The 23,786-nt window shown below is 41.7% G+C and overlaps 1 pseudogene; it reads left to right on the plus strand.

Annotated features, from left to right (window-relative positions):
• The first annotated feature begins 1,166 nt into the window (after positions 1-1,166).
• LOC140857397 (uncharacterized) lies at positions 1,167-19,934 on the plus strand (annotated as a pseudogene).
• The last annotated feature ends 3,852 nt before the right edge of the window (positions 19,935-23,786 follow it).

Below are 23,786 nucleotides of genomic sequence, written 5' to 3' on the forward strand. Positions count from 1 at the left end.
GATCTGAGACTCGATCGAAAAAGTTAGAGTAGTGGCACGTCCTCTTAGAGAAATGACCTACGAGCAAGTTCTGACCGGAGTTGGCTCTGATGGGATCCTCTAATGCTCAAGTTAGACCTCAAAAAAATAAAGAGAAGTGTTTGAGATATTGTACGCCCATATTTTGGGGGTCTCTTAAAGGTCATTTTGTAGAAGAAGACTGAAAAGTCATTTCGAATAGGTTATGTGGCCGATTTAGGTGCGATATGACAAGATTTTTGATTAAAATTTTTGAGATCAAACGGTTATACTTGTCTTATCTATTCCGGAGCTAGCTACAATATCGTGGGTATTTTTGAATTTAAAATGAGGACGTAGATTAGATTGGACCGGCTTCATTTGTGGAGGCTTCGGCATGGTCTGATGGACACGAATGTCGAAGAAAATAAGTGGCTGGAGCTAGCTGTGTTATGGGATGAGAATCGGCATGGGCCGAAGTATACCTGCAGCCAAAATCTGAGATCGATCTGTTCATATGTTGGCTATTGTATAGACTGTAGCCAGCTAGAACTGAGGTTTGAGATCGAAGTCAAGATCCACCGGACTTTGGTTTGCTGCTTAAGAAGATCACCAAGAGTCAAGGATTGTCAGGGTCTGAAGCTAAGAGATGAAGATTTAAAGCACTCCACAACCTTCAGATGCTATAAAACTTTTCCACTAAAAGAGTTGTTATTGGAGCAGACTCTCTTCAATACTGACATTAGTCTTACCGACCCCAAAAGTGAAGATTTCTTCAATCTTCTTGATGATTGTTTTTCTTATTTTTATAGATACTGACTTCTCATTTATCACAGAAATAAAGCCTGAAGAGTTGAAGAGGCTGAAGAAGAGTTCATTGAAGAGAAAAGCACCCTTTTCGTCCACCGATGTTTAGAAGAAGCAAAAGACTTCGAATGAAAGCTACAAGAAAGCATCTTCCCCAGCCCCTAAAAAGATGGGGTGATTTTGGTTCCTCCACTCCAATCTTATCCCCCGAAGCCCACTGCATTGCTTGCCCCTCAAACTGATTCAACACCGGTGGAACCAAACTTATGGGGCTGTCCCAAGAATGAAGACAGGATTCGACTTCGTCGTCTACCAGGGATGTCTTTGACAATTGGAAGACTACCAACAACATTTTTTCAAAAATGCTCTTTGATGATGGTCTGGAAAAGGTCAAGGGGAAGAGCTCCGCAAAGCACCAGAAGCGGATGATATCCTCTATAATTTGGGTAGGTTATTTCTTCTTCCTCTCTTTTTTCTCTCTTTTTTTTTTTTTGCTGACTTCTTACTCCTTGGATGTAGATGAGCCACTATGCTACTGCTCTCATTAACAGAGTGAGGGACATTGAGACAGAATTGGTCGAGGCCTAGGAAAAATGTAAGGCTGCTGAAGCTTCTGAAGCTAAGGTCAATACCGATGCTGCTGAAGCCAATTCCAAGGCAGAAGCAGCTGAGGTCAATGTTGCCCACTTGAAGAAGGCTTTGGGGAAGGTCAAAGCCGACTTGGCTTCAGAGAAGGAAAGGTGGCTGGAGGCATAGGCTAAGGTCACCAATGTTGAGAAGAAGGTAGAGGATCGGGATGCCAAAGTGGGGCACGCAGTTGTGGAGGCCTTCCACACGTCTGAGGAGCTCTCTCAGGACAAATGTGTCTTTGATCAGGAGGCCTTCAACACTAGACTAGACATCTGCCATCGGAGGGTGGTTGCATGCTTTTTGGAGTTAGACCTGAGCTACCTAGAAGAGAAAGAAGAGGAAGAAGAAGGAGCTAAAGGAGTCATAGGAGATGGGGCTCCTCCATCTATCGAGACTATCGAAGGGTGCTCCGAAGCTACTCCACGTTTGGAGGTTGTGCCTGCATTCATTCCTGCCGAAGCTATGCCAATTTTTTGCTGTGAGTGGAGTCAGAGCAGCAAGCTACGGATGCCCCTGGTTCATCCGCCAAACCTCACATCAAGGTCAGTGATATTTTAGTTTGTATTATTTTTTTTCTTTTTGTTTGCTTATCAATGTAATGAGAATTTCAATATCAATAAAGAAGTACTTTTTACGCATGCTCTTCAACTTGTGTTTGCTTATAGTGTTTGTCTCAGTTGGTTTTGTGTAACTGTTATGATCGCATATTTACTCAATATCGTGCTAAGCATCTATCAACGGCCTTTTCTTTAAAGGTTCGTATCAAAGATCTTGAGGAGGATGTCTACTTGGCTCAATGAGATATTGTTGAAGTAAAAAAAAAACTCCAAAAGTTAAAGAAGAATAATGATGAAGCTTTGATAGAAATAGAGCGCCTGAAGCAGACAGATAGGAAGTACTTTGCAGAAAAATGCAGGTTGATCGAGGAGCGTAATAAATTTGCGAAGTCAATTAAGAATAATAATTGGAGGATGGAAGCGACAAAAGTTCTTTGCAGTGAATGATCGCTCAAGGTGCAGGATGCGATAATAGGGCTGAAGCACACCATAGCATCGAACAAAGCCGCTAGTGAAGCCAGGTTAGATTCAGCTACCTAGATCGATCAACTTCAAGGCAAATTTCGTTCGCTGAGGAATTGATCATAGAACTCAATCGAGTGGTGGATATTGAGAGATCGACAACTAATGTCCTTCGACGTAAACTCATTTCGGCCTGACAGATCTTCGTTGACCTTTCAGTAGCTTTGAGCAAAGATAGGGCTACGGTGACTGAACTCTGTATCAAGCTTGCAGAGAACACAGCGATAGTTGAACATGCCAAAGCTACTATTAGGCTGTTGGAGGATCAGTTCATCTCAACTCTATGCGATGCAACTCTTCAGTCGCTGATGTATCAGCCTAGGCAGTCGATGTCATTTTTAAGGAATGTAGGAGTTTAGTCGGTGACTTTTCTTCAAAGTCGACTCTTACCTCAATGCCCTTAAAGATGGTAGAATGTCGAACCTCCATCAGCCAAAGGTGGATCCTCCAAATGATTGCCAAATAATTGATATACTTTTTATTCTTTCTTTTTGTAGACGTCTGTCTTATAACTTTTGTAGTAAACTTGACAATATAATAAACTTGAAACTTTTGTTTCACCTATATTTTTATGCTTTGTTAGCTTTATATTTGCATCATTCAAGCTTAGTCGCGCACGATCCTTGCATCAAGGGATTTCACGAAGATATTCATAGGTTGGGTGTTGCCTTCGCTTTGAGAGTCCTTAAAGGTTAGCTCTTCGAACGTTCTTTTAGATTAGGTTTTGTATGTTATCAAAATTGATAGGTTGAGGGTCCTTATAGGTTAGCCATCGTTTGTTACTAAAGCTGATGGGCTGAGGGTCCTCATAGGTTAACCCTCCAAAGATCCTTTTAAATTAGCCTCCACTTCTTGCATTACTAAGGTCTTCATGGGCATTGGTTTGTTGAAAAGTGAGCGGCTTTCAGGAGTCCTTATAAGTTATCCCCCACTTCTTAGTCATCGAGGTCTTTTACCCATGTAGGTTAGATCGGTGACTGTTGGGGGTCATTATATTTTAGCCCCCACTTCTCATACGACTAAGATCTTCATCGGCTGTTGGCTTGCTGAAAAGCGAGTGGTCTTCAGGGGTCGTTATAGGTTAGCCCTCGTTTCTTAGGCACCAAGGTTTTTATAGTTGATGACTTGTATTTATGGACTTCGAGAATTTTTTTAGGTTATCCTACGCTTCTCGTCCAATTTTTACTCATCTTATCTTAGGACAAGTGGCATTCATCGCTCAAGATCGTGCGAGGTCTTCAGCCCGCTAGCTGCAAGAGATGATAACATTCCTAAAAAAGGATTGTTTTATTAGGGATTATCGAATTACATTACTAATAAACATTCAAATATTCTCTAAGTTTGATGGCTGAGGTAAGAGCACTCCATCTAGTTGCTTGAGATGATAGATTTCAGGTGTGACGACTTCATCCACTTGATAGAGACCTTCCCTTTTTGGGGACAGCTTTTTGCATTCTGTAGGTTGAGAGACTTTGGCTCATTATAGGACTAGATCACCAGCTTTGAATTTCTTGCTCTGAATGTGGGAGTTGTAGTATCATGCCACCCTTTGTTGATAGGCTGCCATCCGCACTCATACTTTCTTGTGAACTCCCTTAAGTAGATCTAGGTTGGCATGAAGCTATTTTGCATTTCTTTGATCATTATAGTCCTCTACCCGATGTGAAGGGAGTCTAATTTCTATTAGGATGATGACTTCCTTCCGAAGGAGAGGATGAAAGGAGTCTCTCCAATAGGTATCTTTTGAGTGGTGCAGTAGACCCAGAGTTTATTATGCAACTCATCCACCCATGCTTTTTTAGCCTAGCCGATCCTAGCCTTTAGTCCTTGCAAAATGGTATGGTTAGTTATCTTAGCCTTTTCGTTAGCCTGCGAGCATCCCACCAAAGTGAAGTGTTGAGCAATGCCGTAGCTTTGACAAAACTTAATGAGTTTGGAGCTTGAGAACTGATGTCCATTATCGGTGATCAGTACTCATAGGAGATTGAATTGATGAATAATATACTTCCAAATAAAGTCTTTCACTTTGACTTCGATGACTTTTGCAAGGGGCTCGGCTTCCACTCACTTGGTGAAGTAGTCGATGGCGATAAGTAAAAACTTTTTCTGACCTAATGCCGGTGGAAAGAGATCTAGAATATCCATTCCCCACCATGCGAATGGCCAAGGAGTGACTATCAAGACTAGTGGAACAGCTGGCTGATGCTGAATATTGGCATTCCATTCACATTGGTCACAGTGCTTGGCGAAGTTTGCTGCATTATTCTATATCATGGGCTAGTAGTATCCCTACTCAAGCATCTTGTAGGCTAGAGATTTGCCATCCAGATGGTTTTCATATATCCCTTCATGCACTTTTCGAAGGATGTGCTCAGCTTTGGAGGGATGAAGGCATCTGAGAAGTGGCAGGGAGAAGGATCTTTTATAGAGTTTGTCTTCATAAAAAATATAGCAGAGAGCTTGATGTTTGATTTTTTGAGTCTCTTTAAAATCTACAGGTAGCACTCCATCTCATAGAAAATAGATGAAAGGATCCATCCAATAAGGTTCGTTATTGATCTACAAGATTGGGATCGGTTCTTCAGTGCTGGGCTTTGCTAGACCTCAAAGAATGACTTTCAGGGGAGATCCTTGGGAGCCGATGATGCCAATTTGAATAGTGGATCGGCTCTCAAATTCTCCGATCAGGGTACCTATTGAATATTAAAGTTAGCAAATAGTGAAGTTAGGTCCTTCACCTTCTGGAGGTACTTCTTCATGTTCTTCTCTCAGATTTTGAAGTCTCCCTTCACTTGTCCTGCCACTAGTTATGATTCAGTGTAGATCCTAAGTTTCTAAACTCCAAGCTCCTTTGTAATTCTTAGTCCGATAAAGAGGGCTTCATACTCAGCTTCATTATTAGTTGCTGGGATATCGAACCTCAAGGTGTATTCCATAATAAATATTTTGGATCAAGATTAAGAGGCCAGCTCTCGATCCTATAGAGTTCGATGATCCATCCACGTGCACTATCCAAAAGTCATCTAGCTCTCCTGATGAGCTTGGTCCTACCAATGTATTCTCTTCTTGAATTGGCTTTGGCTTTTTTGGATCATCCGGGATGGTGCACTCTACAATGAAGTCTGCCAATATCTAAACCTTGATGGAGGGTTGAGGTTGAAATTTTATCTCAAACTCTGCAAGCTCAATAGCCCATTTTGCCAATTGCCCAAAAATATCAGGCCGATGCAAGACCATTTTGAGTGATTGATCAGTTAGCACCATAATGGGATGCACTTGAAAGTAAGACCAGAGTCTTCGAGCTACAATAATGAAGGCGAAGATCAACTTCTCCAACTTAGTATATCTAGTCTCCACATCATATAAGACTCGACTGATATAGTAGATCGGTCTTTGGACTTTATCCTATTAATGGACCAATACCGTGCTTATGGCAACCAAAGGGATTGCCAAATACAAGCAGAGTTCTTCATCAGGCTTTGGCTTGTTGAGGAGTGGTGTAGATTTGAGATATTTTTTTAACTCCTCGAAGGCGTGTTGGCATTCTTTGGTCCACTAAAAATTTTTGAGCTACTTCAGAGTTTGAAAGGATGGGAGGCAGCATTCGATTGATCTAGAGGTAAATTGGTTTAGTGCTGCCACTTTGCCTGTGAGACACTGAACTTTCTTAATATTCTTAGATGGGCTCATCTCTTGTATGGCTTGGATCTTCTTAGAATTGGTTTCTACTCCCCGACTGGACACTATAAAGCCTAGAAATTTATCTGAAGTAATCTCGAAAGCACACTTAGCCAGATTCAGCTTTATTTGGTACTTCCTTAGAGTGTTGAAGATCTCTTTGAGGTCATCTATATGGGTTCAAAAGGTCCTGCTATTGACAAGCATGTCGTCCATGTAAATCTTTATATTCTATCTGATCTAATCTTTGAAGATCTTGTTCACCAGGCATTGATAAGTTGCACCTGTATTTTTCAAGCCAAAGGGCATAACCCTATAACAAAAGAGACCTGTCAGTAATAAAGGCTATTTTCTCCTCATCTTTGGATGCCATCCAGATTTGATTATATCTCCAAAAAGCATCCATGAAGCTAAAGAGTTCATGCCCCGAAGTCGCATCCACCAACTGATCGATGGAGAGTAAGGGATAGCTGTTCTTCATATACATCTTGTTAAGATCGGTGAAGTCAATGCATATCCATCACTTGCCATTCATCTTCTTCAACAGGACTATGTTCTCGATCTAGCTTGGGTAGGTTACCTCATGGATGAAGCCAACACTGAGTAGCTTGTCCATCTCTTCAGCTATTGTCTTCTGTTATTCAGATATGAAGTTTCTTTTCTTCTGTTTGATGGATCGATAGTTCAGGTTGATGCTTAGCTGATGTGTCATTACCATCGGATCGATGCCTGACATATTAGCTGGGATCTAAGCAAATATGTCCTCATTTTTTTGCAAAAAAGAGATGAGATGTTTCTTGGTTACCTGATCAAGGTTTGACCTGATCTGGGCAGTCTACTCCTTATTACCATCATTTAGTGCGATCATCTCCAAGTTCTTCACTGGCCTTCCATATTCTTTAGATAGTTCATCCTAGGTGTCTATCCCATCCATCGGATAAGCTTTAGAAGATTTTGTTCCACAAAGTGCAATGGAGTAGCACTTTCATGGCAGGATTTGATCTCTGCGAACTTCACCAACTTCAAACTCGATTGAAAACTTCATCTTCAAATGATAAGTGGACACCACCGCTCAGAGGGCATTAAGTCTTGGATGTCTGTGGATGGCATTGTAGGTCGATGGAGTCTAAACCATCAAGAAATCAACTTAGGTTTTAGATCATCGAGGGAATTGTCTAGCTATTATAGGAAGGGTTATGACTCCTTCCATAGGCACCGCATCTCCGGTAAATCCCATAAGGGGGAAGTCCAGTGACCCTAGGCATTTTGGGGAATTGTCCATTTAGGAGAAAGCATCATAAAATAGCATATATGTTAGGATTTGATGCCTCGAGATTCAGCCCACATTGAGCCCACAGCGAGGTTCGCAGCGAAAAACAGAGTCCAACGAGACCAAGATCACCTGAATCGGAGCTCGGATGGAGGAGATACGAGCTTTTGAAGTCGGCAAGAGAATCGAGGCGGTGGAGGACCGTCGGTGACCGGCGGCGGGCGGCAGCGGCGCGGCCGCAGGTCAGGCGCGGCCGCAGGTGACCTGCGGCCGCGCGGGACGCGCGACCCAGGCCCACGCGGTGGGGGCCCGCGGCGCAGGCGGGCGCGCGGCCCAGCCGGGCGGGCGGCCCAGCGGGGCGCACGGCCCAGCCGGGCGCGCGGCCCAGGCGCGCGCAGGCCCGCGCGCGCGGGCCGGCCCAAGCCAGCGGCCTGCGGGCCCCTTGCCCCAGTCCACCGTGGATCGGGTGGTCCACGGCACGGTCTGTGGACCGCATGGGCGTTTCCCACGCATTTCTCGCGGTCCATGGCACTATTCCATGGACCGGAGTGCGATCTAAGGGCCGAGGAGGCTCCCGGTCTTGATCCGACGGTCAGGGGATTTTTTGGCTTTGTTTAGGATTCCTAATCACTCTCTAATCAAGTTTTAACCTATGTTTAAGCCTTTAAAAGGCCCTGAGAACGAACAGAAGAGGGTGGATTCGGGTTTTCTCGCCGTCGTACGAACCAGAGGAGAGAGAGAGAGGCGTGAGGCGCTGTGAGAGAAGGAGCAGGAGGCTCCTGGACAGCGGTCGCCAGGCTCTTCAGGGGTTCAGGGGGGTCTCCAAGAGAGAGAGATCTTTTGTGAGGAGAACTACATGTGAGAGAAAATTGGGTGTACAAGGGTTGAGGGTGAGGTCTCCTCTTGTAACATTTTCTTTTCATAGTGAAGTTTGCATGCCCCGTGGAGGCGAGCCCTTTTGTGGCAGATCCACGTATTTTGATTATTTTTTTCTTCTGTTTTGTTTCTTCTTTTTTCCTGCTGCATCACGTGGTACTGAAAGGATCTTGGGAGGTGGTGTCCTGGTCAGACGTCCACCCAACAAGTGGTATCAGAGCAAGGCGGTACAAGGATGCAGATTGCAGTGGTGGTGAGCAAGACTGAAGATGGAGAAAATAGGAACAATCAAGATGGAGATCAACAAGTTCGATGGTAAGAGCAATTTCTCCTTGTGGCAGGCAAGGGTGAAGGACGTGATCATCCAACAGGGGTTGATCGATGCTCTCTTGTGCGATGAGAAGCCGACCACCATGGAGGTGCGGGATTGGAAATGGCTACAGATGCAGGTGGTGAGTACCATCCGCATGTACCTGGCAGATGAGGTGGTGATCCATGTGCTGAGCGAGACTTCCCCGACGGTGCTGTGGTCGAAGCTCAAGGAGTTGTACATGGCGAAGTCTCTCACCAACACTCTTTTCCTCTGGAGGCAGTTTTACCAACTGCGGATGACTGAGGGACAGAGCGTCCAGGAGCATCTGAGCCACTTCCAGAAGATCCTCACCGACCTCCTTAGCGTTGGCGAGAATATTGAGGAGAAGACCAGGGCGCTGGTTTTGCTGGCGTCGCTTCCTTCTTCGTACGAGTCCTTGGTGACTGCTCTTCTAGTGGGGAAGAGCACTATCAAGATGGACGAGGTCACCACGGCGATACTCCAGAACGAGGTTCTCAGGAGAGAGAACCCAGCTTCGAGCTCAGGTGTCGATAGCTCAGCTTTGGTGGCTTCTGGAGGTGCAGGAGGCGGTAGACGGAGCGACAGGAGATCGCAACGAGGGCGGTCTAAGTCCAGGAGGGACTTGAGCAAAACCAGGTGTTACCGGTGTGAAGAGTTGGGGCATCTAGCCAGAGATTGCCCTCAACTGAAAAATCAGACGGTGGCTGCTGTAGCGACGGCCGGCAGTGATTCAGATGGAGATGTCCTGGAGATATCTGATGAGGTATCTACTTCTTCCCAGCAGTGGATATTAGATTCTGCATGCCCCTATCATGTGTGTTGCAGAGAGGAGTAGTTTGACTCCCTGGAGAACAGTGAGAGCACTGTATATTTGTCGGATGGATCGAGCTGTGCGATCAGAGGCATTGGGACGGTCAGCTGGAGGACATATGACGGTGCAGTGAGGAGATTGGGGGAGGTCCGATACATACCCGATTTCAGGCGGAATCTTATCTCACTTAGCAGTCTGGATTCGAGAGGCTAAAGGATGATAGCTGGTGGAGGAATCCTGAGGGTGCTACGCGGTGATAGGATTATGCTGGAGGGGAAGAAGGGGAGCAGAGGACATTATTACCTGGCAGGGAGCCCAGTGCGAGGTGGAGCATCGGTAGTCAGGTGGAGTCCAGAGCGAGGTGGAGCTCCAGGAGGCGGATCGGGCACGAGACAGGAGACTCGGGAGGATGAGAGGCGACGTCGCAAGGTAAGATTCCTATTGCCGCAGGATGATGCCCCGAGCAGGTCTCAGGTCAGGAGGAGCACAGCATACGACGGAGATGGGATCGAGCAGCCTGGCTCGACTCCCATGTTTGCCCATCCATGATCAGCAGGCGATTGCCCCAGGGCATGGGGGCAAGGAGATCCAGAAGCTCTCGAAATTTGGAGGAGGCCGAATATCGAGTCGAGGTGGAGATTGTTAGGATTTGATGCCTCAAGATTCAGCCCATATTAAGCCCACAACGAGGTTCGCGGTGAAAAACAGAGTCCAACGAGACCAAGATCACCTGAATCGGAGCTCGGATGGAGGAGATACGAGCTTTTGAAGTCGGTACGAGAATCGAGGTGGTGGAGGACCGTCGGTGACCGGCGGCGGGCGGCAGCGGTGCGGCTGCAGGCGGTGGCGCACGGGACGCGCGACCCAGGCCCGCGCGGTGGGGGCCCGCGGCCCAGGCGGGCATGCGGCCCAGCTGGGCGCGCGGCCCAGGCGGGCGCGCAGCCCAGGCGTGCGCAGGCCCGCGCGCAGGCGCGGCCCAAGCGGGCGTGCGGCCCAGACGGGCGTGCGGCCTAGACGGGTGCGCGGCCCAGGCGCGCGCAGGCCCGCGCGCGCGGGCCGGCCCAGGCCAGCGGCCTGCTGGCCCCTTGCCCCAGTCCACCATGGATCGGGTGGTCCACGGTGCGGTCTGTGGACCGCGTGGGCGTTTCCCACATATTTCTCGTGGTCTATGGCACTATTCCGTGGACCGAAGCGCGATCTAAGGGCCGAGGAGGCTCCCGGTCTTGATCCGACGGTCAGGGGGTTTTTTGGCTTTGTTTAGGATTCCTAATCACTCTCTAATCAAGTTTTAACTTATGTTTAAGCCTTTAAAAGGCCTTGAGAACGAATAGAAGAGGGTGGATTCGGGTTTTCTCGCCGCCGTACAAACCAGAGGAGAGAGAGAGAGGCGTGAGGCGCTGTGAGAGAAGGAGCAGAAGGCTCCTGGACAGCGGTCGCCAGGCTCTTCAGGGGTTCAGGGGGGTCTCCAAGAGAGAGAGAGCTTTTGTGAGGGGAACTACATGTGAGAGAGAATTGGGTGTACAAGGGTTGAGGGTGAGGTCTCCTCTTGTAAATTTTTTTTTTCATAGTGAAGTTTGCATGCCCCGTGGAGGCGAGCCCTTTTGTGGCTGATCCACGTATTTTGATTGTTTTTTTCTTCTATTTTGTTTCTTCTTTCTTCCTGCTGCATCCGTGGTACTGAAAGGATCTTGGGAGGTGGTGTCCTGGCCAGACGTCCACCCAATGTGTCATTACCATCGGATCGATGCCTGACATATTAGCTGGGATCTAAGCAAATATATCCTCATTTTTTTGCAAAAAAGAGATGAGACGTTTCTTGGTTACCTGATCAAGGTTTGACCTGATCTGGGCAGTCTGCTCCTTATTACCATCATTTAGTGCGATCATCTCCAAGTTCTTCACTGGCCTTCCATATTCTTTAGATAGTTCATCCTAGGTGTCTATCACATCCATCGGATAAGCTTTAGAAGATTTTGTTCCACAAAGTGCAATGGAGTAGCACTTTCATGGCAGGATTCGATCTCTGCGAACTTCACCAACTTCAAACTCGATTGAAAACTTCATCTTCAAATGATAAGTGGATACCACCGCTCAGAGGGCATTAAGTCTTGGGTGTCTGTGGATGGCATTGTAGGTCGATGGAGTCTAAACCATCAAGAAATCAACTTAGGTTTTAGATCATCGAGGGAATTGTCTAGCTATTATAGGAAGGGTTATGACTCCTTCCATAGGCACTGCATCTCCGGTAAATCCCATAAGGGGGGAGTCCAGTGACCCTAGGCATTTTGGGGAATTGTCCATTTAGGAGAAAGCATCATAAAATAGCATATATGTCGAGCTTTCATTATCAATTAAAATATGACGTACATCATAATTTGTGATAATTAAAAATACAACAACCGCATCATTATGTGGGAATTGGATTTCTTGAGCATCTTCTTCAGTAAAGATGAAGAATTCTTCAGTTCTCTGCTTCTTGATTGGTTCGACAGATTCCTCTGCTCAACTTCGATATCCTCCAATTATTGTATTTATTACTTCAACAGAAGGTCGATCTCTGGAAAGCTCCCTTATTGCTACTATGGTGGGTAGGGTGATCTCCGTCATTCTTTCGACTGCTCCTGATGATGCCTGATGAACCAATCCAGGCACCCATGCCAAATGAGTTCCTCAATTTTATCCCGAAGCTGGAGACAGTCTTTAGTGTCATGGCCATGGTCGTGGTGGTGAAGATAGTACTTGTTGGAATTTTGGTGATCAGGATCAGATCGCAACCTCCCTAATTGAGGGATCCAATTCTTAATTTCCATCAACACTTGGGCTCAGGCAGTGTTTAGCCATGTATCGTTTATAAATCTCTTAGGCGGAGATACACATCGCTCTTTAAAGGAATTCTTTTATCAGAGGTTTCGTGGGAAAGTTTGGGACCTTCGATGCTTGGGTGGAGAGTGAGAGGGTTGCCTATCCCTCGATGGAGACTTCATCTTCTTTCCTATCTTCTTTTCCCCAACAGGCACATCTATTAGGGGCACATCTTCAAATGCTTCATCGGCCCATATGTACTTCTCTGCCCAACCCAATATATTGGTGAAGTTGCAGGAGTATGTCATCTCCAAAGAGTATCAAAGATTATTCCTCAAAAGCCTGCCCTTTAAGGATGTCATAGCGATCGATTGATCAAGGTTGCAAACTTCTAGTACAACCGCATTAAAGTGACTTATGTAGGATCAGATGGACTCTCCCTCTTTCTATTTGATGTTGATCAGAGAGCCTGATCCTCGCTGCTCCCTCCTACTGTTAACAAATCACCCATGAATAAATGACTCATTTGGTCAAATGAGTGGATTATCCATGGCTTCAAACTTGAGTACTGGTGTCGAGCCGTGTCCTTTAAAGTAGATAGAAAGGCTCAGTAGAGTGCAGCATCAATAGCCCCATGGAAAAGCATCATGGCTTTGAAACTTTCTAGGTGGTCCACGGGATCAATAATCCTTTGATAGCTCTCCAACTACGGTATTTTGAAGTTGTTGGGAAGTGGATCTTGCATGATTCGGATGCTAAAGCATGGATCGATGTAGAATTTGTTATCTCGCATCGGAGCTTGGTTGTGAACTACCTCGATGTACTCATTTATTTTCTAAAGTTTATGATTGATATCCGCATCTCAGGCAGTGTAATCCTTTGAATGTCATGGAGGAGATCATTATCTAGGAGTCAAGTCCTGTCTGGAGTAGTAACTCGAAGATCGTCACCTTCTCCACTCTAGGCTTCAAGGTCAGCTATGACAAGTCTATCTCCCCTGCTTAGGGCTCTGCAGAGGGATCTATGGCTGCTCCTATAGTGGTAGTGTGGATTGCTATACCAGGTTGGCCAACTGTGGATCCACCACCAATGCAGCATCGGTTGGTTGTGTTTTTGCTGCTGCCAGTGCTGCATTGATCGGTTACACCGGCATCACTGTTGTCGATGTGGCATGGAGTTGTTGCATTGCTTGGATGATGGTGGTCAAGGTCTACACCTGTTGAAATAATAGGTTAAACTATTTTGTACTTACAGCCACCATCAGTGGTGGAGCAGATGGGGGAGCCTCCTGAGGTTGCACCTAGGCCTGCTGATTGGCCACGTTCTCCATTGGTTGGGAGGTGGTAGCGGCAGCTGATCTTTAGGGAGACATTCTACATGGGGCCATGATCTTGATCTCTTTCTTCTTCTCAAAATCGGATAAGAAATCCTTTTTCTAGCATCAATTTGTTGCCTCTGAAATCTGGGACTCGATCAAAAAAGTTGGAGTGGTGGTGCATCCTTTTGGAGAAACAACTTGCAAGCAAGTTCTAAATAGAGTTGGCGTCGACGGAGACCCTCCGACGCTCAAGTTAGATCTCAAAAAAATAAAGAGGAGTGTTTGAGAGATTATGTGTGTGTACCTTGGGGGTTCCTTGGAGGTTTTTTTGTAGGTGATGGCTAAAAAACTATTTTGAGCATGTTATGTGGCTGATTCTGATGTGATATGATAAGATTTTCAACCAAAATTCTTGAGATCAGGTAGTTACACCTATCTTATCTATTTCAGAGCTTGCTGCAATGTCATGGGCACTTTTGAATTTGAAATGAGGGCACAGATTGGATTGGACCGGCTTCATTTGTGGAGGCTTCGGTATGGTCTGATAGAGATGGATGCTGAAGGAAGGAGTGGCTGGAGCCAGCTGTGTTATGGAGCAAGAATCGACGTGGGTTGAAGTATACCTGCAGCTGAAGTCCGAGATCAGATTGTTCAGATGTTGGCTGTTGCATAGACGGGAGCCAGTTGGAATTGAGGTTTGAGACCAAAGTCAAGATCAGTCAAACTTGGGTGTTGCACTTAAGAAGATCGTCAGGTGCCAAGGATCGCTGGGGTTCGAAGCTAGGATCGAGAGATCTCAGGTTATGTACTAGATGACTTCATGCGGCCCTCCCAAGGATCGAAGAGACATGAGAGGGATCAAAGAGACATATCTACCTTCAGAGTTGGGCATTCATCTCCAATAATACTGTGACATCGATCGGCCCCATAAGCTTTATCATACATTTGATTCATGTCTTCGGCCTGGGTGATAAATTACCCCCAAACATGAAGAAAAAAATCAATGTAGATTCTTTGATTCCATTGCATCTGATCCCTTACCAAGTTCTTATTGATTAGGGTGAGGCTTGTGGATTCAAGTTCCTAGAGGATAAAGCTAAAGAGGTTGTAGAGTCAATCATTGCCCTAGAACAAGCGAAGGCAACTGCCTCTTCTACATAATATGGGCAATTCAACATCATTGAATTATAATTGTGCTCTCCCTCAATCCCATTGCTTTGCTAGCTATGCTACCCATCCTTATGGTTGTTCTCTTCTTGTGTGAGGCTAGCATTTGTACTTGGAAACTACTCTATTTTGTTTGATCTGATGTAGGGGTACTTGGATGCTAATTGGTTGCTCTCTATGTCATCAATGATAGATTGGTGTAATATTTTAGCTCAAATGGGCCCAAATTTAGACTAGGCCTGGTCCACCTAACCGATCCAGCCACCAAGAGACAACCCAAAGAAAATCCATAAGATTTTTAAAGCATGTTAAAAAAAAAAAGAGAGAGAGAGAGTAGAAGACTTCCCATAGGAGTGTCTTTCTCCCGAAGTGTCTTTCTCCCTCCCAATTTTGCAGGAGGGAAGCCAACTTTGAGTGGGAATTAGCTACCCTCTACTTTATTTCAGAAGCCCCCACTCTCCTCTCCCCCTTGGATCTCATACCCTGGGTCCCCAAAGATTGCTAGTGATTTCCCTTCTCTTGTCTTCTTCTTCTTCTTCAAGTAATGCCACTCGAGTTTGCATGTGGAATTGGGGGCCAACCATCGGTAGGGAAGCCAGGTAAGAGCTTGAGACTCTTAGGTGGATCATTTTTCCAATTTCCTCAACCTTAGAGCCTTGATTCCTGTTGGCAATTGCTAAAAATTTTTGAGGAAAATGGAGCCCCATTTTTTTTTCTATCTTTTGTTGTTTTTCTTTAATTTTTTGGTGCTGTTCAAAATTGCTAACCGTCAAGATGAATGATTGTTGGTTGTGCCACCACAACCCTAGCCACAACCAGCCATAGCCATGTTGGCTGTGCTCCCCTATTCCGAGAATAGAAGGGAACCCTGTTTCACCAAGAAAAAAAAGGGAAGAAAGACAAGAAGAAAAGAAAAGAACAAAAAAAAGAAGAAGAAGAGAGTTTTTCTCTCCTCTTTCTCTCTCTTTCCTCTCTCTTCCTCCAATTTCTCTCTAGTTTCTCACTCCACCTTCTCTTTCTAGTTTATACCTCTACAACTCTCTCTAGATTTTTTCTCTCTCTACATGGATTTTCTTTCTCTAGGATTGTTGGATTCAACAAAGTAATCTTCTTAATAATTTTAATCGATCCTGATGAAAGGGGCCCTTATCCATGGTCACTAGGTATATATGTAGCATGTCGACTCTAGTCTTGGCCTTTGTTGAGTAGTTAGAGTTTGGTCTCCTTGATTTCTATTGACCTATCTATATCCTAGTCTAATAATGGTCAGACAAAGTCTTCTTGATTGGACTAATCGGGACATCAATCGCTACTATTTGATGCATGTTAGATACAAGTAGATTTGATCGCTTTTGATCTCTATGAAGTCAATTATATCTTAGTTTAATCTTGATCAAATAAAGTTAGCATGATCGGACTGATTTAAACTATTGATTAATCCTATCTTTCTTAATCATTCATATTCTTTTTAATTATTGAACTTGATTCTATATAGGGGTGTGGTTGTCTTAACAAGTGATGTCCACCAGTGGGATTCTACAACATAATCTATTAACTAAATATTTTCAAAAGAAATTTTATAATTATTTGGATTTGTTGGCTTGCATAGGAGGTAGGTAATGTAACTCTTTTTCCAAATTTATTAGCAAATTATGTAGTATTTATATCATTAAATTTTGAGTTAAATTATTTATGATTTATAAATATGAATCATGACATTTACTTGTTAAATTTAACTTATTATAAAATATTATTTGATTTATCATCGAAGGTATTGATTCTGATTATGGATTATGATCGATTGATTTTATTTTCAGATAGTTTTGCATATTGTTTGATTTAAAATATGAAATCAAGTTTATAAAAAAAGAGACTTGAATCAAAATAGATTTTGATTCACAGTCTGACTATATATTGAAACCTTATCAATAGGGGTTGTGCGAAGCCCAACCCGAAATAGGAGAGACCTCTATTTGTCTATGATAGAGGAGGAAGTGTACATCATGACTTCATTGGAGGCTAGCAAAATCTAGCTTCCATTTCTATTTAACCCCCCTAGCCCCTCCACTGGTGTCCATCGTAGCCATTACTCATCCTTTCTTTCTATTCTTCCATTGATTGCCAATGATTTGAACCTTTTGTGCTCACCGGTGATCATAGGCGAGCCCTCACTGGAGTCAAGGTAAGATCCCTTGATCTTCTATCTTTCCTATTCCATCTTAAACTTTTGTTGTTAGTCATGTTTTTTGATGAAAAAACACAATGAATAAAAGACAAAAATCTCCTATTTTTAGATCTAAAAAACCTCCTTTGATCTCCTTTTCTCAACTTTCTTTGCTGTTGGTGCTTGTCATCAGAGTTGGGGACTTCCCTTTTGTCACTTCTAACTATGGCCGGAGCCCCCATCATCAGGAACCATGAAAATAAGACAATAAGGGATTGAAATCCCTATTTTATTGATGTTTCTTCCTTTCTATCATCGGCTGCCCTGATGCCACCACCAATGGCCTCCTGTTGTCGGTCCTTGGGATGATAGCCACCAGTGCAATTAGGCCTCCTCCACATAGTTCAAAACACCCCAAAACCATCCCCTATTTCTACCAAAGAGAAGAAAAGAAGAAAGAAAGAAAGAAAGAGAGGAAGAAGAAGAAGAAAATAAAAGAAAAGAAAAAGAAAAAAAGAGAGAGAAAAAGAAAAGGAGAGAGATTTTCTCTCTTCCCTCTCTTTCACTCTTGTTTCTCTCTAGCCTTTCTTTCTACTTCCTCACTCTAAATTGTTTCCCCCTCTACTGTTGGATCCAGTAAAGGTCTTTCTCTTAATGATTTTGATTTATCTTGATGAAGAGGATTTTGACCTTTTCGAGCACTGGGTAGCACACTAGCCTCCACTCAAGTCCTTGTTATATATCCCACTTGATTTGGACATCATTGATTGTTGTGTGCCACTTGTATTTTGGTATGATTCATGATTGGATATAACTAGCTTAATTGAACTAATCAAATTATGGGACCTTATTGCTCGACCTGCCTTATTCATCTTCATCCTTATTGGGCATGAGCCATATCCCTAACAATACCTTGATCCAATCCATCTTAGTTCTTCAGGGCCTTTTAGTTTGTTATGATTTTTAAATCATTGATAATGAAATTAATTAATTATTAATGACATTGAATAGATGAAGCCAATCTATCTAATTGAAGTAGAATTTTGAGGCATGACAAGGTAAGTAACCTAATGCTTCAAGTATGCTTTCAAATGATCTTTGAAAGTCACAATTAGTTATTTAATTTTATTTATGCTCTTTGTTTTTTGTTTAAGAAACAATTCAAGCAAGTATTATTTTATTATTGAAAATAATTTATTTTCAACAAATGATCTGCTTTAATTTGAGAAATGGATTTGAAAAATTTGACTGGAGAGTTTGTGAAATTGGTTTTACATATGTTCTCAGCATTACTATGATTTGGCCCCACCAATGGAGATTTTAAGTGGGACCTGTCAACTTTTAATCTAAGAAATCGATTTCGATATAGGGCCATCGATGATTAAAATAGTGGTATTTACTATCTGGCACTTTGTGCAATATATTTTTGTTATCAAACCCATGCCATTGGGTTATGTGGCCATAGCTTAACAGTGAGTTTATTGTCAGGTTATGAAAAATAATTATACTCAATGGAATATGTGTTATTGGAGATTTGTTCCTCCTAGTCAATATTATATGATTTATTTACTTAGCATGCTTAGATTCTCATTTGATGTGTTATCTTGCTTACTAGGCTAGTGTAGCTAATTATTTTTTTTAAATTTTTAGATAAAAAATTATGATTACTTGGGATATGGGGGAGTGCACTAGATCGTTTGGACATATTTGAGTTTTTCAGATTTCTAGCTTAGTTTGATTTAGTTTGGATTTTTTATTTAGATGAAACATTATGATTCATGTTACATAAAGATATGTGCTAGGAAAAAGGATTTTATTGGTTTTTATTAAATTAATTTTTGAGAATTGAAGGCTTATTATTATTATCATTATTTTAAAATTTTTATGATTTGATTTGTAGTCTTGCATGCTTAGGGCCCACCCATAGATATGCAGCATCTATCATGTGCTTGATTTGGGGCATGATGGAATTAGTGGTATCAGAGCCTATGTTTAAGATAATTAAGGATTGTGATAAAAAATAATGGTATGTCATAGGATCATTAGGACTCATTGGAAAGGTTGAGAGTTGGATAGAAACTAGGCAATGAGATTGAGGCCTGGATAGATGAGATGGATAAAGATTTCAAGGTGATAATGTGTATTGATGAGAAAAGGGTCAAATTTGCCATCTATATGCTTCAAGATAGAGCCCAACATTGGTGGAAGTTTGTGGAGCACACATTAGTAAATGATCATGAGCTAGTTATCTGGCAAAGATTCCGCACTACTTTCTATTATAAGTTTTTTACTTCTAGCCAACTAAGAGAGATAGAGAGAGAATTTCTTCATCTATCTCAGGATAGTATGACTGTGGATGAGTATGAGGCTAAGTTTAACAAACTATCCCAATCTTCTCCCATCTTAGTCATAGATGCTTAGTCTAGGATGAGGAGGTTTGAAGAGGGGTTGAAGCCACATATTTATCGAGTTTTGGCAGCAGTACACTCAACAAACTATGATGATTTGGTTGATAGGGACAAGAATATAGAGATTATCAGGAAGGAAACCCATGACACTATGGGAGGCAAGCAAAAGAAGAGGAGTAGACATACAAATGCTCAAAATTTTGATGGGTCTATAAAATCTCATGCTAAGTCTCGGCATTCAAGGCTCTTATGAAAAAATGATTCAGCAGGATAAGCCTAAGTGCGAAGCATGTAGTTGTATTCATAAGATAAAAAACTGTAGACGAGCAAGTGGAGCTTATTTCAAATGTGGCTAGTAGGGCCATAAGATAGCCGAGTGCTCTCAGATTCTTCAAGAGTCCTAATCATTTCATAAACCTCAGGCTATGAGGACCTAGCTGGTGCAAGCTCTTGTTCTTCCAACCCCTACTTCTTTGACTCAACCAACTCAGGGATTATCTCTAGAGCTACAAAAAGGTGGAAAACCATGCACTCAAGGCCATGTTTATGCATTGACCTAGCAGGACACTCAGGCATCCAACACCATGGTATGAAGTATATTATTTGTTAGAAAAAGTTAAGATACGAATCAAAAATTTGGATCCTTCATAGTTTTAAGATATTTAAGATTAATAAAAGAAAGTGAGATCAAAATCATCACCTTTGTATGGATAGATCTTCACCACAACCTAATGATTATAGATGCCTTCATGATTCTTTTGAAGCCACACAAGCGTCCGACCTCTACAAATATCCACACAAAGTTATGATCGGATCAATGCCCTCTAATCTCACTCGAGTGCTAGTTTTTTTATAGAGATCCTTCTTATGATGGTGGATTTCTTCTCTTATTTCTTATTGCTCAAAATCCTTCTCAAAGATTTTAGCTTTTCTCCTTTTTTCCAGATTACACACTGCAACAACTTTAGTGCAAGAAAACTCCTCTTTTTATAACATGAGCTCTTTCACATGAGAATTTTAAGGCGTCAAGTCTTTGACGCATTAGACTCTTTGACCAGTTAAACCTTGGGCATGAAGCATTCTTGGGCATCAACACTTTTAGCACGTCTAACTCTTGGGCATGTGAGATGTTAGGAGATAAATGGAGTGTGGATTCTCTTGTGTGCACGCCCTCCTTTTAGTGTGAGAACCCTTCTCATGCATGATTCCTATAAAGGGTGATCGTGAGGAAACCTTGGGTTGCCACAACTCTTGGGCGCTAATCCTTTTTAGCATGTGAGAAGTCCCTAGGTGTCCAAACTCTTTGGATGTGAGAAATCCTAAATCCCAATTTAATTTGACTCAAACTTAACCCAATTAGTTAATTTGATCACATTAACTTAAAAAATATTATAATAATTGCTAATAAGTCCTCCTAAAACTCACTGACTGTTAGTGTGTTCTATCTTGTAACTTTTGCATTTTAGGACCATTAATTTGTAATAATTATAAATTAGTCCAATTATTAATATATTGACCATCAAATCCTACAATGATTCAAAAATTATAATACAATTATCTGAACAGTCACAACCTCTTATGTGTATGATCCTATAGATTTCTTGTATCTAGTAATGAGGTATGTTGTGATCTTTATGTATAATATCATAAAAAAAAATTTCAATGGGATGGAATAATTTTAACTTATTTCAATAAGAATAATTGACCATCAAGATAATTCTCATAGGTCCTACAATCCACCAACGATGTCTAGCAGTATGTAGTAGCAATCTCATAGAATAGAATAGAATGAATCTCTAGGTACAGTAAATACATGATACAATCCTTCTATCATTAGTCCTAACTAGATAGAGGTTATGGAATTACTTATCAAACCCCATCATCTATCATATATTTAACTTATTTGACTCAAATTTTTGATGTGAAAATGATGAAAATTCTTTTTCACTATTCACACTATCCTGCCTAAGATCTTTTGAACTCAATCTCATAAATCATATAAGACCAACTTTTTTATCTATTAAGAATGATAGATTTTATATAGGTGCACATCCTATTTCTACAATGAACCTACTATAGTACTATAGACAACATGTACTGCAAGGATCCATGTGGCTGGGGATCAAGTGTATATATAGTCAAACTATAGTAACTCTATTATGAATAGTCGAGATACTACAAGTTAAAGGACTAGTCACACTACTACAATATCGAGTAAGTCACTAATGAGTGAGCAAACATCCAAATAACTTTTCACATCGATCATGCTCAATATTATTGTTCACTAATAACCACCTGTACTCTCACTTCAGTATCCTCACACTGTAGACTTGAGACTCATCTATTCTTAAAGAAAAATGACCCACATACTAATCTCATCGGATCAATCACCACCACCATGATGATCCATTGATGGAAAGTATTTAGAAATCAATCACTAAAGATATATATCTTTAATTCTTAATGCTTGAAAATATATGTCATCATCTTATTAATTTTTTAGATAATTTATGGACACATATACAATATGAATAGAATTAAAAAATCTAATTTCATTAATAATAAAAAAATTAAATATAAAATTATATCATAGATAAATATATATATCAGTCTAATTGACTTCTAGGACATCCATCTAATATTATTAACTATATTTATGTATGCTCATATGTTATTTGATTCTAGTTTTACATAGTCTTTTGTGCCCTCTATGTTTGTACAAAAGCATAACATGCCCTATGTGCCATTAGAGTTTGATTTGTATATTAATACCCCTATTGGGAGAGAGATGATCTCTAATTAGATTTGCAAGTCTCATTCAATTCAGATAGAGGGTAGAGAATTGACTGCAAATATGATAGTCATTGATATCAATGATTTTGATTTAATTTTGGGTATGGATTGGTTGGCTTTCACATTTTGTCATAATTGATTGCCATGAGAAAAGGATGAATTTCCAAATTTCTAATGGTACAAATTTTAGTTTTATTAATAGTGGGACTTACACTTCCCCTCGAGTTATTTCTATCTTGGAAATCTGACAGCTATTCAGAGAGGCATGTATGGTATACCTAGCCACAGTGTCCTATGCTAGACAAAAAGATTAGAAACTTGAAGATATTTCTATGGTGAATGAGTATCTTGATATCTTTCTAGTTGATCTTCCTTGGTTGCCTCCAGATAGGAAAATTGAGTTTGTAATCAAGTTGATTCCTGATATGGCACCAATTTTCAAAGCTCCGTATAGAATGGCTCAAACTGAAATGAATGAATTGAAGGAGCAATTGCAATATCTTTTGATAAAGGCTTCATCAGACCTAGCATTTCCCTATGGGGAGCTCAAGTATTATTTGCAAAGCAGAAGGATGGTAGTTTGAGGTTATGTATTGATTATCAAGAGATAAACAAAGTGACGATAAAGAACAAATATCCTCTTTCTAGGATCGATTATCTGTTTAATCAGTTAAAGGATGCTCAGGTATTCTCTAAGATTGATCTTCGTTCTGCGTACCATCAAATGAAGATAAGGGCAGTGATGTCCCCAAGACCACTTTCTGTATGCAATACGAGCACTATGAATTCTTGGTCATGCCCTTTGGGTTGACAAATACTCCAGTAGCTTTTATAGACATGATGAATAAGACATTTAAGCCCTTTTTAGATAAGCTTGTAGTTGTCTTTATTGATGATGTTTGATTTACTCTAGAAGCCAAGCCGAGCATGAGCAACACTTGAGACTTATTCTAAAAACTCTAAAATAGAAGCAATTATATGGTAAATTGAAGAAAAGTGAGTTTTGATTGAACAATGTAGTATTCTTGGGGCACCTAATATCTAAAGAAGGTGGAGGCAGTGGTAAATTGGAACAAGCCAATCAACATTTTTGAGATTCATAGTTTTTTAGGGCTAGTTGGATATTATTTATGGTTTGTGAGGGTTTCTCTTATATTGCTACACCTTTGACTGGACTAACTTATAAAGAAGTTAAGTTTGAGTGGTCAGATGAATCTGAACAAAGCTTTCAGGAGCTAAAGCGGTATTCGATAACAGCTCCCATTCTTGCATTCCTTCTAATGGTGGAGGTCTCACTATTTATAGCAATGCTTCAAAGAAGGGATTGGGTTGTGTACTAAAATAGAATGACCAGTTAATTACTTATGCCTCTCGACAACTGAAGCCTTATGAGGAAAATTACCCCACTTATCATCTTGAATTGGCAGCTATTGTAATCACATTAAAAACTTGGATACATTATTTGTATATTGGTGAATCTTGTGAAGTATATCCTAATCATAAAAATCTAAAATATCTTTTCACTCAAAAGAAACTCAATACGAGATAAAGGAGATAGTTAGAATTGCTTAAAGATTATGATTTATCCGTACAATATCATCTAAGAAAAGCTAATATGGTGGCTGATGTACTAAGTAGGAAATCTTCAGATA

This window comes from Elaeis guineensis, chromosome 4 (assembly GCF_000442705.2).
Source record: "Elaeis guineensis isolate ETL-2024a chromosome 4, EG11, whole genome shotgun sequence".
In the NCBI taxonomy this organism is placed as follows: Eukaryota; Viridiplantae; Streptophyta; class Magnoliopsida; order Arecales; family Arecaceae; genus Elaeis; species Elaeis guineensis.